Here is a 13699-nt window from a genome sequence, read left to right on the forward strand (position 1 = left end):
GGAGCTAGAACTAAGACCCACCAGCCAACCAGGCCAGTGGGGTGGACAGAGAGGAAACTGCCACGGGACTCTTACCCCCTGACCTTGAATGGTCCTTCACACAGCTTGGCTCACTTGTGCTTTCCCACTGCCTCCTGACCCGGTTCATCTTACCTCAAGTACAAGCTCCTCTCACTGTCCCCCCAAAAGCCGCTATGTGTAGCAGGAGAGACCTTGACTCTTTGCTAGGAGATCAGGGCTAAGTTATCAGTCTTGATGACACCACAAGCACCAGCCACAAAAGAAAGCAGAGACATTGGACCTCTTCCAAATGCAAAACTTCTGTGCATGGGAGGAAATTATTCAAAAAATGAAAAGTGAAAAGACATCACACAGGATGGGGGAGATACTTGCAACCACATATTTGATAAGGGTCTAACATACAAAATATGGAAAGAGTTTTTACAATGCAAAACACAAAAGAAGACAAACAACTCAATTAGAAAATAAGCAAAGGATATGAATAGTGCATGAAAAGGTGCTCAGTGTTATCAGGCAAGTCAAAATCACAGTGGAGGGATGCCTGGGTGACTTAGCAGTTGAGCATCTGCCTTTGGCTCAGGTGGTGATCCCAGGGTCCCAGGATCGAGTCCCACGTTGGGCTCCCTGAATAACTAAATAAAATCTAAAAAAACCCCGCAAAAACAATAAACAAAATCACAGTGGAATACCACTTCATAACTGATGGAATACCTACCACTCAGGATGATGATAAAAATGTAGGAAGAGGAAAGTAGCAGGTGTTGGCATGAATGTGAAGAATCTGGAACCCTCGGACATTGCTGCTGGGAATGGAAGATGGCTTGGCCGTTGTGGAAAACAGTTTGGGAGATCCTCAAAGAGTTAAATGTGGAATTGGTATAGGACCCAGCAATTCTGCTCTCAGGCATATACCCCAAACCAATTCTTCTACATGAATATGTATAGTAGCCTTATTCACAAGAACCAAATGATAGAAACCACTCAGATATTTGCCAGTGGATGAATGGATAACACATATTGGCAGAGGCACACAATGGAGTATCAGTCGGCCACCTGCTACAACATGAATGAATCTTAAAACCAGTAAGTGAAAGTTTGATCCCATTTATAAGACACACCTAGAACAGGTAAATCCATACCTACAGAACCCAGACTGGTAGTTGCCAGGAACAAGGGAAGGTATGAGTAACCGCTTACTGGGTAAGAGATTTTAGTTGGTTTTTTTTTTTTTTTTTTTTTTTTTTTTTTTTGAGATTTTAGGTTGGATGATAAAGATGTTTTGGGGCTAGTCAGAGGTGGTGGTTGTGTAAAGTTGTGAATATAGTAAATGTCACTGAATTGTACATTTTAAGTAAAATTGTTACTTTTTATATTATGTGAATTTCACCTCAATGGAAAAGAATGTATTAGAAGAACTAAAATAAACTAATAAATGTTCCGTCTCCCCCCCCCCCAAAAAAACCCACAAAAAAACAAAACCTAGATCCTCTATGTGACTCTGGGAAAGTCCCGTGTCCCTGAAAGTACCGGTGCTCTCTGTTCTGTAGAATGGGAAGGATGTTGGCTTCCCAAGTGAACTACTTTGACAATCAGATGAGAATGCATCTAATATTAATGGATGTGGAATTTTAAAATTATTTTTATTTTTTAAAATTATTTTTTTTAAAAGATTTTATTTGTTTATTCATGAAAGACACACAGAGAGAGGCAGAGACATAGGAGGAGGGAGAAGCAGGCTCCCCTCAGGGGGAGGATGCAGGACTCGATCCCAAGATCTTGGGATCACGCCCTGAGCCGAAGGCAGATGCTCAACCCCTGAGCAATGCAGGTGCCCTGAATGTGAGATTTTTTAAAATAAGAAAATGAAAAGATGTCCCATGCACGTCTCATTTCAGTCTGAAGTCCACCCTTGACTTTTCCTCTCTTATACAATCTGTACTGCTGGCCACCTCACATGAAGCCACTCAGTCACTCCTTCCCTGACATCTGTTCATTCAGTCCTCCCCAACTGGATGTCTTATCTCTTTATCATAAACCCCAAGAAGGAGGAGCCCATGTCCATATTTACCCCTCTCGGCTCCTCAGTGCCTGGCCCGTCCCCAACCAGCTGCCACTGTGCAGTGCTTCTAGGAAGCTGGTTTGTAGGCTAAGCACTTTACCCACTTGGTATTTTATTAAATGCTTGCGGCAGTTCTACGAGGTAAGTATGACATACCCATTTTGCAGATGAGAAGGCAGGTGCAGGAGGAGGGTGGCATCTCCATGGGGACACAGCTGGTGGGTGACAGGGCAGGGATGTGTGTGAAGATCTGTTCTGACTGGACCAGGGTGCTCGGTCCCTAGACCACATCCCATTGAAAAGACTTGCTGGACTGAGTTGGATTTACTTCACGATTGGGTGTCAACTTTGAGAGAATGTTGGTAGGAAAGGAACATGGTGGGCTGGCCATCAAAAAGCATTCCTCTGATGGCCCGGAGACTCGTCCTCTGTCCACACCTTGCTATTTTTCTCCCTGGGCCTTGGTTTTCCCATCTGTTCAGTGGGAGGGCTGGATTGGCCCTTCAGTTACCGTAATGCTCTGAGCTCCCCTGAAAGACTCATGAGCCTAGAATGAGAACCTCAGGCTTCCCTGGTTTCCCTAGGAGCGCCTCCTATTTTCCTCCAAGGAGGAGCTGTTAGAGTGTCATTTCACTGTTGGAGAAATGAGATCTTCCTCGGGTTGACTTACAGGGCTAACAGGTTATCAGACAGGAAGAGTACGACAAGATCCCCTCTATGGAAAGTGGGGGGGTTTGCAGTGTGTCTGCCTCCATGCTCTGCCCCACACGCCCCAGAGCACTGGATGGGGCACTCTGTTGCCAGCTTTCCAGGACTTCTCTTGGGGACACTCATCACTCAGCTCATGGCTAAATCCTTCCCCAGGAACTGCCCTTGCTTGAAGGGCTCTGACTCCCCCAAGGTCACATTCCTACCTCCAGGTTGCCTGTACCTAGTGAGCAGCCTGTGTGGGGACACAAAGCCAGGCCCCCACACCCCGACTCCGCTCCCCACCTCGGGGCCACCCAGTGTGGAGCTCCCAGAGGAGAGGGCTCAGCCAAGGCCTCTGCTGGGACCACACTACAGTCCAGCTCCTCCATCTGCCCCATCCTGCTTCCTTCCCATCCACCCAGTGGACGGGGCCTCTTCCTGGTGTACCTCCTGCACCCCATCCATTCACAGGGACCCTGAATTGGGACAGTGGAATTATGGTTGTTTGTTTTTTCAGAGGCGAAACAGAGGGGCCGAGGGGACTTGCTCCAAGTCCCAGCCCGTGAGGCCACTATCCATGAGGGGCAGGGCTGCCGGCTAATTTAGGGAAGAAGGGGGTCTGAGGTCTGTCTGCATGGCTGCCTGTCCCTCCATAGGCAGCCTGGTTTACTCTCCTGGTGCAGCAGCCCTGCTATTACTGGTGCTCAAGCCTAATATCCTTGACTCTCTTCTTTCCTGCTTTTTTCATCTGCCCTGCCTGCAGAAGCAGTGTCAAGGTCTGGTGCATGGGGGCTAATCCAGGGGGCCGACCTGGCGCGGCCTCAAATGTCACCAAAGCGCCTCCCTAGGCCTCCAGGAGGCTGACAGCAAGGGTTGGTATTCTCTGCTATTATAACCGAGTGTGGACAGGGGAGGCCTCTGGCATGTCCTGAGCGCCTGCCACATGACACGCGTCAGGCCACGTGAGCTGGGCCATCATCCCAGGGGGCGGGGACTATGTGTTCATGTGACAGCTGAGACAGCTGTGGCTCAGAGGGGTGAGGTGACCCTCCCAAACTAACTTCTAAGAAGACCCAGATTTTCCAGAATCCCTTATCCGCGGCAGTTTGCGGTTGGGCAGCACCAGCTGCATGATGGTGCTGGGGTGGGGGTGGGGCAGGGGCACAATGGGGGGACATGGCTCTAGAGTGGGTTGTCGGGGGTACAGGAGGGCTTCCTTGTCCCCACCTCCTTCTGCTGACCCCCTGTAACGAGTCTCCTCCCAGGATGCCCTCGGCTGCAGCCAGGGAGTGGGGATGAGGGGAGAGGGCTAATCCCTCCTGGGCTCATGGGCATTTTTGCTGAGACACAACCCCTGCAGTTGTGACTATTGGGTAACAGAGCAATTGGAGCAGAGGGGGAAATGTGGCATGCGGGCGATCCGAAAGTTGAGAAGCAGAGGAAACCAGGAAATCAGCAGGAGAGTATTTGACCCCATGCAGGGGACATGATGTGATGGGACAGGAAGTCGGCCTTGCGCCTTTCCAAACAAACTGGGTAAACATAACTTTGTTTTTTATCAAAAAGTGACAAAAGACAGAGAAGAAATGCGTGCCAACTTGTAGAGACGTGTACCACCCCGGCGACGGCTGGCATGTGTCCCCTCCGCTCGTCCACTCACATTCGGACTCTGTCTACACTGCACTGGACACGGGACTGGGAAGGCTCACTTTTGCACATTATTTAGTTGGTGGCTTTCAAAGGTCTCTGTCCACCGAAATCATCTGGGGGCTGACCCCCAGGCCCTACCCTGGACCAACTCAGTCTGCATCTGAGCGCTGGTATTTTGTTTGCTCCCCACGGGTGGGTCTGCAGTGCAGCCGGACTTCGAGACCCGCTGGTTTCGTATCAGTTGACTTTGACAAAAGCTTCCAAGGACAGATTTTCTTCTTCTCATTTTGAGACGTCTGTCTGCATCAAGCGTTGATGCTCTCGAGGCCTGGCTTGCCTGTGGAGGTGGGTTCGGGGCGTGTGGAGGACACTGGGAGGCACAGTGGCTGAGTGGCTGGAGAAGTGGAGTCACCTCGGGGCCAGCAGCCAGCTGGGCAAGGTCACGGCAAGTACCAGGCAGGCCCAGAGCTCCTGCGCGGGCCCAGCGGGCAACCTGCTAGCTGCCGGGGACAGGGAGAGGGATGCAAGCTTGGCTTCTGCTTGAGGAGACCTTGGGTCACTTGCTTCACATCCTTGCTCCTGGATTGCACCGGGGAATTGGCTAGAAGTACAAATTGCTGCCCCCCCCACCCCCCCGAGCTACTGACTCAGAATCCTGGGCTGGAGGGTACAGCAAGCTGTGATTTGACAGGCCTCGGGGGGATGCTGAGGCCTACTCCAGTCTGAGAGCTACTAGGCGAGGTCTCTGACCTGGGTTGTAGGACACAAGCCTCCAGGGCATCAGTTTCTTTATCCATAGGATGAGGTGGCGAATCCATATTCCATAGGATGAAAGAAGAGGATGGGTATAAGGCTTGCAGAATTACCTGGACAGCAGTAACTACAACAACAACATGTTTAGTATGTTGTTTTGATTTTTGTTTTTTTTTTGCCACCTGCCTCCTTGCTACCTGCTCTATCTAGATAATCTGAGTTAATGCCCACATGAGGGCTACTGTTGGCCTCTTTGTGCAGGTGAGGAAGTGAGGTACAGAGGCCCAAGGGCACCGCCAGAGCACTCCAGGGCCGGGGCTCTGCACTGACCCTCTCCCTCCCACCGCAGCACCTGGGTCCACTGGAGAAAGGCAAGACTGAGCCATAAGCACAACCCACGAGAGGGTAAGGTACTGAATCTCCCAGTCCACCACCTCCCCTCTCCCAGTAAGACGGATAAAGAGGGAACAGGATTTCTATCCCATCTACAGGACCCCTTTATCTGGAAGACCAGAGTCTTGGAACAAGACCAAGTGAGAGAGGGAAATGCGAGAAGCGGGCTGGAAGGGGGAGCTGAAGGTCTGGCGCATCTCCATCCCTGGACGAAAACCGTGGAAGATTTATGTAAAAATATATCAGTGCTGTGCCCCGACAGGAACCAGAACAAACAAGCCGATGAAAGGCTCCTCAGAGCATGGGAACCGCACCAGCAGAGAGGCAGCTGAGACCTGAGGATGAGCTGGGGTGCGGAGATAGACAGATGGGGGTGGGGTGGGGCAGGGACTTCCCCTCTGCCCCTTGCTGCTGTGCGACCCTGCGCCGGTGCCCTGGCCTCTCTGAGCCTCAGGGCCTCAACTCTGCAGTGTGTGAAGTGTTTTTCAGCTGTTATCGTACTGAATTCTTATAATTACTGGGATACAAGCTCCACTTGCAACACAGCCTGGCTCAACCATCACTGGGGTATGTACATGCATGCGTGTGTTTGTGTGCCCATGTGTACGTGCGTGCGCTCGCGTGTGCATCCTATGTGCATGTGTTCCAATTGGTGCAGCTGGTGGTGGCATTTGGGAGGGAGAATTAGAGGTAATGCATCCTCACCACCCCATTTTCTATATGGGGGAATGACATGCAGAGGAAACATTTTGTAGCATCTCCATGAGCAGGACAAGAATGCAGACTTTGTGCTATTTTTTTTTTTTTTTTTTTTTTTTGCCCCAGTTAAGGGCAAGAGAAAAGGAGCCAGACAGGTTCAGATCTCATGCTTCCACGTCCTAGCTGTGGGATCGTGGGCAAACGACTGACCTTCTCTGTGCTTCACCTAGTTAGCAGAGCATAGCAGTGCCTAACGAGTGTGGTGGTTGCCAGCCTAACCGCTGCATTTACACACCCAGGGACAGACACTGCCAATGCGTAGGGACATGTAGAATGCATCTGCCGACCCAAGCACACGAGGATGGCACACCATGGCCATGGACTTGTTAAAGCAGAGTCTTTGGAGTCAGGCTGACGCAGGTTCAAGTTCCAGTTGTGCAATCTTGGTCTAGACCTCTGTCTGACCCCCCAGTTCCCTCACCTGTGAGCCTCCCTGATTTATGAGTGCTTGAGATGAGTAAAAGGCAAGCTACCTGTCAAGCCCCGATGCAGTTAATTAGCCAGTGCTTCTTACTGCTACTTAGCTCTTTGCATAGAAGTCCGTGGCTTGTCATGGCCATTCTGATGGATGCATGTGGCTTTCCTGCAGGCAAGGGCATCTTAGCATCATTTTTGTTCCTTTTGTGTGTGCATGTGTGTGTTGCTTTTTGATTTGACATATATATTTAAAAACCACAAAGCATGACAATGATTGCTTTGTGTAGTCCTCATTCACTTCTGTTTGCCCTCATCAGTGTCCTCACACCTCCGTGTTTCTCCCCGGGACCTTTTGCCTCTTGTCCCCACTTGTCCAAAGAACGGTCATTGTTTGGTGTTTCTTTCTCTTCTGGCTTGCCTGAAAACATATCACTCTTATTTTTCAAAAGTGATTTCAGGGGCTTCCGAGTGGCACAGTCGGTTAAGCATCCACTCTTGGTTTCAGCTCACATCATGATCTCAGGGTCTGGAGATTGAGTTCTGTGTGGGACTCTGCACTCAGCATTGGAGTCTGCTTGAGAGTCTCTCTCCCTCTGCCCCTCCTCCCTGCTCATTCTCTCTCTCTTTCAAATAAATAAATAAATAAATAAATAAATAAATAAATAAATAAATAAATAAGAAAAAGTTCATTTTCACTGCCTATGTAGAATTCTAGTTGGCATTTTCTTCTGCAATTTGAGGATGTCATTCCATTTTCTCCTGGCTTGCGTCATTGTTGTTGAAAAGTCAGCTGTCAGCCATACTGCTGTTCCTTTGAAAGAAATGTTTGTCCTTCCTTGCTTGCTTCCTTCCTTCTTTCCATCCATTCTTCTATTTTCCCTCCCTTCTTCCCTTCCTTCTTTTTTTAAATAATAAAGTATCACAAACATACAGAAAATACATTCAACATGTGTATGTCCATAGGACTCAATGAACTCTCGCAGATTGCATGAACCCTCACACCTCCACAGAATCTGCAAACAGGTAAAGAGGAAGAGTGCAATCAGCTCATGGTTACTTACTTCTCCCAGAAGATTTCCTGTCATGTCTTTTCCACTAACGATGGCCCAACACCCACTTCTAATGGCACCACTGCAGATTAGTCTTTCCTATTTCTGGATTTCATAGAGATGGAAGCACACATGCTAATGCCTGCCCTTTTCTCTGGCTTCCTTCTCAACACGGTGTTGGTGAGATTCATTCATGCCTTCATGTGTAGTCATAGAGGCTGTGTTCTCAGTGTTGTGTAATATTGCACGGGGGTAGGGGGAGATGCCACAGTTAATTTACTTGTTCATTCTATAGTGGTTGAGATCTGAGTGATTCTCAGCCATGAACAGTGTTTCTCCAGGTATTCTGGGACATATCTGGGCAAACATATCCAGGGGCGGAATTGCTAGTCAGAGGGTAGGCATGTATTCAGCTTTTGTAGATGTTGCCCCACAGACTTAGTGGTCCAGCTGTTCCATAACACCTGGACACTTAGTAACTTTGCCTTTTGTACTGTAGCTATTCTGGAGGGTGCCGCACCATGTTTTGAGCTCAGCATTGGTGCACTTAGTGAACTGCTAACAGACTATTATAGAGAGGTGAGGACATAAACAGAGGCAGAAAAGAAGCACCTAATAGTTATCAATCCTGAGGTCAGATCAAGCATTATTATTATTTCCATTTTACAGATGAATAAAATAAGGCCCAGAATGCTGAAGTGACTTGCTGCAGGTCACAGAGCTAGTAGAAGGCAGAAATTGTATTTGACGGAGATTTATCTGACTCCTAGTTCCTGGACATACAAGGATGGACACCTGGCTTTCCCCATCTGCTTCTGGGGCACCCGAATTCTCCTGCCTGCTTTCACGATCTTGTCTCCAGACCTCCCTTTTCCACATAACATTATCAGGGAAAGTGAGAAAGTAACTGGAATGTGGGCTTCTATTTGTTCTTATTCTGATTTGAAGACCAGTAGACTAAGGCTCAGAGAGGTGAAGTGACTTCCCTGGGTTCTGAAAGCTAACAGGTGGCCGAGTAGACCCCTGGCCTGACAAGCTGCCTGCCACCCCACCTCATTGCCTCTGTGGCCTCCAGGGCAGTGCTGAAAAAAGAAGACACATTTCTATTTTGTTTTCTTGGCATGAAACTGTGTTTGTGTCATGTCGTAAGGTGAAAACTGTTTCCAAATGGTGTATGTGTGCACATGTGCACATGCATATGCACACGTGTGCTCATACAGGCTCACAGGAAAGGGCTTCAATGCCCCTGTCCTGAGGGTGAATAGTGTAAATATCAAAGAATAAAAGTTTTCTTTGCTCAGGGTGCTGCCTGAATTCTGGGAATATGAGGAAATGTGTTTCATAGTTTAGTCTTGGATCCTGGATAGGACCCAGAGGCAGAGGCACCTGGCTTGTGATGGGTCACATCTGTTCAGCAAACATTTATTGAGCACCTAATATTCACCAGACATTGAGCTGGGTGCAGGGGTGTGAAACATCAATACTCACACTGACCATTCTTCATGAGAAGTGCTCCGATCGTACACAGAAGGTGGAGACGTTGTGAGGACAGGGCCTTGCCTTTCCTGTCCCCACTGTGTCCCTTATACCTGGTACAGTTGCAGATCAGTAGGTCCTCCTGGACACACCATATCGTGAGTGTGAGGGTGGGACTGACTCTACTCAGGAAATCACGGGGGTAGAAGTGTAGCTAATATTAGAAGCTGGGTACCTATGCACTTACTCATTCATTGTTTTTCATTCTTCATCTCAAGTGTTAACTGAGCCATTTGCTCTTGTGATGGTCATAGTACAGGAGGAAGGAAGGAAGGATGAGTAACAGCTAAATTGCAACATACTTGGAACGTGGTGCACCAGGGTCAAAACTGGGCTCCAGAAGAGGAAGGGCCAGATAGAGCAAGGGAGGACGCAGGGTTTCCCAGAGATGGTAGCACTTGAACTGGCCTTTAAGGGCAAATGGAAATTTCCAGAAGTTCAAGGGGGATGGAGTGAGGATGTTAGCAAGACTGTGGGGCCATTACAAGGCAACTTCCCAAATCTTGAAGACCCGGATTGTAGTAGAACTGACACTACTTTACAGTGCAGCCATATGTATGAATGTGCTTTACAAACTGTGAAGCACCCTGTGAATGATGCCTGGGAAGACTAAGCAAAGGAGAAGTAACTTGTATGTTGGTACATTTTGGCACTATAAGTCCATGGGAGGTGTTGGCTTTGGGTGGACACATTAATACTCTTGATGCCATTGTTGTACAAAGAATGGTCAATCATACTTTCAACTAGTGTACTTGGGAGCAAGGAGGCCTTTGAGACTCCATAATAATTGGGTTTTATACTCATTCTTTTGCTGACTTATTCATTCATTCATAAGTAGCAGTGGATATCTTTCTTCATAAGAACTTCATGAAGGCTTCATACTTAGGCCAACCAAAGTAGAGTTACTTTGGTGGAAGTTAGAAGGGGAAACTTGGCCAGAGCCCCACCTACTTTATCTACCTGGAGTCCCAATGCAGCCTCCTTGGTTCTTCAGGACTTCCAAGGAGCACAGTTGGAAAATGTCCCCTGGAATGTAGATCTAAAGAGAGCAAGTGACTTGTCTATTAACTGAGCGAGACTCTTTCCATGAAAACCCTCAGGAAACCAAGCCTCAGAACAGGCAAGGATAGAAACTGTAGGCTTGAGAGGCCAAAGGAGGCCCTCCACTCCTCACTTAGGATGGCAGACTGCCCTGGACGCTTGCTCCTTGACCCCCAGCCCCGCTCAGATACAGTTGGCAGAAAGGGTGCAGCCACAGGGAGCAGGGCAATGAGCCTTTTTAACCTTTAACCTTGCTCTTGATCTGTAATAATCACACAATCTTGAGAAGAAGCATATTTGCCTCTCTGAGGCTCAATGTTCTCATCTGGAAAATGGAAGTATATTGAGAGGATTCAATAAAACAATGAGTGTCAAGCACAGATCCCATGGCTGGTGCAGAGCTGGTATTTGATGAAGTGGGTCTTTGGTAAATGTGATTTCTTTCCTACTTATCACACCACAATTTTCACTGGAGATATTTTCACTTGACCCTGCAGTTTTGGACTTGTCAAAAAAAAAATTAGTCATAGGCATCTCTGTGGCCACAGAGCAACATTCTTCTTTCTCAAATCATCAAACTCTAAAACAAACCAAAATGACTCTGGCTGCTGTCCTTCTCTCCTGCCTCCAGATACTGTGAGGGGAGGGTTCCAAAGTACCTGAAACAAGAATAAGAAGATGGGCCAGGAACAAGCATTAGGAAGGCTGCCAGCAAACCCATTGCCCTTTCAGCTGGAACTGTGTTCTGGAACAACGAGTGGGCCTAGAGAACAATGCATACCTTTTTTTTACTGGTAAAGAACTAGTAGAGCAGGAGCGGAAGGTTTTAGAAATTCTAGAGAGACTCTGGGTTAACAATTTGGTTTTGTCCTGCTCGTGACCCATCGCTGAGAACCTCCTCTGAGCTAGCGCTGGTCTTGACTTGGGGACACTGAGCTAGATTAGAACCATGTTGTCCAAAGGAAGCAGGGATTGCCTGCTAAAGATGTTGGCACCACAGCCCAGAAGTCCTGGTGGCAAGGTCTGAAGACATTTAGAAAAGCTGTGTGGAATTTAGAGTCACTTCTGATGGGTGAGACAGACGGGGAGGGACCTCCCAGGCCTCAGGGAAGCTCCCTGTGGAGTGATGCCAAGCTGAATCTTGAAGGTCAGAGAGGAGCTGGCAAGTGAAGTGTGAGCCTGTGCCGAGTGTGGGCAGGGAGTTCTGAGAAGAGGAAGAGCAGAGGTGGAGACATGCAGTTCAGCATCGCCTTGCGCAGGGGTGGTGGGGAGATGGGGCCGGAAGTGGAGGGACGGCCACATCACAGCAGGTCTTGGAAGCTCTAGTGGCCCTTTACTTTTGGCTCTTGGGAGCCGGGGGAAGGCTTTGGCAGGGGCATGATGACACTTGACATGCATTTTGGAATGAACACCATGGAGATCGTGGAGAATGTGCTTCTAAGGGCAAACCAGGGGCAAGGCAGTTGCTGAGGGGATGTCAGGAAGAGGCTGAGAGAGAGGAGAGGGGGAGTTGGGTCTTCCCAGGAGCAGTAGGAATGGACCCATAGAGTTGGGCAAGAGTGGGAGGGTTCGTTTCATTTGGGCGGAATGAGGGAGGCATGGGGCAGACACTGGCAGGTCTCTGCCTGCGTGGTCCAGGGAACACGGGGCCATTCTCTGAAGGACACAGAAGGTGGGAGCAGGCGCATGGTGATGTGTTCTATTTGGTCTTCAAACCCCTCTTGACTTGGATGGAAGCACTGAAATGAAATCCCAGAGGGTTGGCTTCACCCAGCATGTGTTTCAGACTTTGTTTAGAAACATCAACTCCCAATGTGTCAGACTTGACCCTCAGAGACCATCATAACGAAAGAATCAAGAAGAGTGTCTTCACATGTTCAGAAGTTGCACCTCATAGACTAGCCCCCAGAGTCATGTCTGTCGCTTCATTCCTTGTGACACTGGGCTTGCTACTCAACAAACCCTCCTGTTTCATCATTTGTAAAATTAGGAGGCTCCCCCCAGTCAGCAGGCTGGTCATGAAGATTAGACAAGATGGTGAACGCAACGTGTTTAAGGCTGTGGTGGGCTCCTCTGAGCTCAGGAAAGATTTTTTTTTCTAATTAACTCTTGTGTGATTAGATTTCTCCCCCAACCCCTTCTCACTGAGGAAACCCAGAGGGAAAAGGAAGTGGCTTTTTCAAAGTCAAATAGCCACTCTGTGGAAGAGTGAGCTCTCACTCTTAGGCTATCCTGCTCCCAATGCTAGTTCCTACCCCTTGGTGTGGGGCCCCTTTGTCTACCCTTCCTGGCACCAGGTTCCTTCTTCCTGACCTTCAGTGTTGAAAGGGCCCCAGAGCAGCTCAGTGGGCCAAGGAAAATCCTCAGGTGGCTTCCAGGATTTGTGCAGTTGAGTTTCTTCGTGGAAATTCAGAGCAATGACTACAAGCCAACAACACAAACAACTGGCCTGGCCAAGAGGCTGTCGAGGTGGTGCAGGGCCTGGCTTTACAAGACCCTTCTACAAACATGGCCACTCAACGAAAGAAGAAGCTGTGTTTAATTGCTTGTCTCATCCACACGGTGGTAATGACCGCTTCCGTCCATGTTCCCTCATTAGTCAACACACTTCAGGGGTTTGGTTCTGATTCAGCCAGTTTAGCTAGTGTTTTTTGAGCATCTACCTTGAGTGGAAGGAGCACTAGGTGCTTTCCCATGTTTGTCTTCACTGAGACCTCATGATGGGGTGATGACCATTTTAGAGTTGAGGGACTTGGAGCTGCAGAATAGTTTTAGAGCTGAGAGAACACGTGGCATGGCCAGGATGGGAAGGCAACTGCTTTGGTTCCGTGTCTGGTGTCCTTTCCACCACCGGAAAGCTCCCTTGACAGCAGAACTGACCAGTCATTCAAGCTCGGTTGATTTTACCCCAAGCAGGCAAACCTTTCCAGCACAGTGACACGATTAACACAGTGACCATTTAGTTGAATTGGGGTCTGACTGGTTGTGCCTGGGCAGACATTGATGACCTCATTCCTCCCAGGACCCATAGGGAACTGCATCTCGAGGCAAGGGCCAAAACGCCCTCTGCCCACATCCGAACCTTCAGGGATGTGCCAGTTGGGTTCTCCAGGAGGACAAGAGAAGAAGACAAAGGCGATATGAATTAGGATATATTATGGTGAGTCGTTAGCAGATGCCAAGTCCTGTGGGGCAACAACGTTCAGTGGGTTCCATGGGCCTGAGCTGGATTTGGATCCCACTTCTGACACCTTCTAAGTGAGTGAGTTCTGATACCTGTGTTAGTTTACTATCACCCGGTCTCTGCTTTCACTTCTTTTTTTTTTTTTTA

The 13699-nt window shown here is 48.7% G+C and overlaps 1 long non-coding RNA gene across 4 annotated transcripts in view; it reads left to right on the plus strand.

The window, feature by feature from the left end:
• The window catches only part of LOC140603871 (uncharacterized), a 61541-nt gene that overhangs the window by 22057 nt on the left and 25785 nt on the right, over nt 1–13699 (plus strand). The window contains exons 3-6 of one of the 4 annotated variants that reach the window (XR_012006849.1): nt 3534–3642; nt 4337–5578; nt 5665–6133; nt 13391–13695. This is a non-coding gene — a long non-coding RNA (uncharacterized lncRNA). Of the gene's footprint in view, nt 1–3533; nt 3643–4336; nt 5579–5664; nt 13696–13699 lie in introns of those variants that run through there. The other 3 variants (XR_012006846.1, XR_012006847.1, XR_012006848.1) reach the window with 3 other exon arrangements.

This window comes from Canis lupus, chromosome 14 (assembly GCF_048164855.1).
Source record: "Canis lupus baileyi chromosome 14, mCanLup2.hap1, whole genome shotgun sequence".
NCBI lineage: Eukaryota > Metazoa > Chordata > Mammalia > Carnivora > Canidae > Canis > Canis lupus.